General features: G+C 49.7%; 1 protein-coding gene across 1 annotated transcript in view; it reads left to right on the top strand.

Moving 5' to 3' along the window:
• LOC119592662 (proline-rich extensin-like protein EPR1) overlaps positions 1 to 299 on the top strand; it is a gene marked incomplete in the record, with an annotated part of 10,476 nt that extends 10,177 nt beyond the window's left edge. Inside the window, 1 exon segment of the mRNA XM_037941574.1 lies at positions 254 to 299.
• Positions 300 to 461: the final 162 nt, after the last annotated feature.

Genomic DNA, 461 nt, shown 5'->3' with positions numbered 1-461 from the left:
GGTCGATTAAGAAAGAGAAATGAGCTGTTGTATTAATTTACACAGGTATTTTGTACCCTAGTATGTGGGATCTCATTCCGCATTTTGTATTCGAATCAGAGTTGGCTATATCTCGAAAAAACATGTGTGCCAATTCATAGATAGACATACAAATAGATAATTAGAAAGGAACCATAATTCACAATACAGCTCATTTATTCTCATCATCCTCACTCTCCATGACCCCCCCCCCCTTTTCCCCCTTTCCCCTCAGGCCAAGACAAGCGGCGCCATCCAGCTGTTTGCCGGAAGCGCAAAGGAAGAGCCCAGCTGCGCCTCCGATGGCTACTGCGCCCAGGACCAGAAGTGCTGCGCCAGCAAGTGCGTCCGCAGGCACATCTGCATGAAGGCACTCGAGGAAGACGAGAAGGAGGACGAATCCAAGAAGGCCTAAGGGGAAACCGGAGGGAGGACCCAAGCGC

Source organism: Penaeus monodon, chromosome 30 (assembly GCF_015228065.2).
Source record: "Penaeus monodon isolate SGIC_2016 chromosome 30, NSTDA_Pmon_1, whole genome shotgun sequence".
NCBI classification, from domain to species: domain Eukaryota; kingdom Metazoa; phylum Arthropoda; class Malacostraca; order Decapoda; family Penaeidae; genus Penaeus; species Penaeus monodon.
This window is presented reverse-complemented; position numbering and strand designations above follow the sequence as displayed.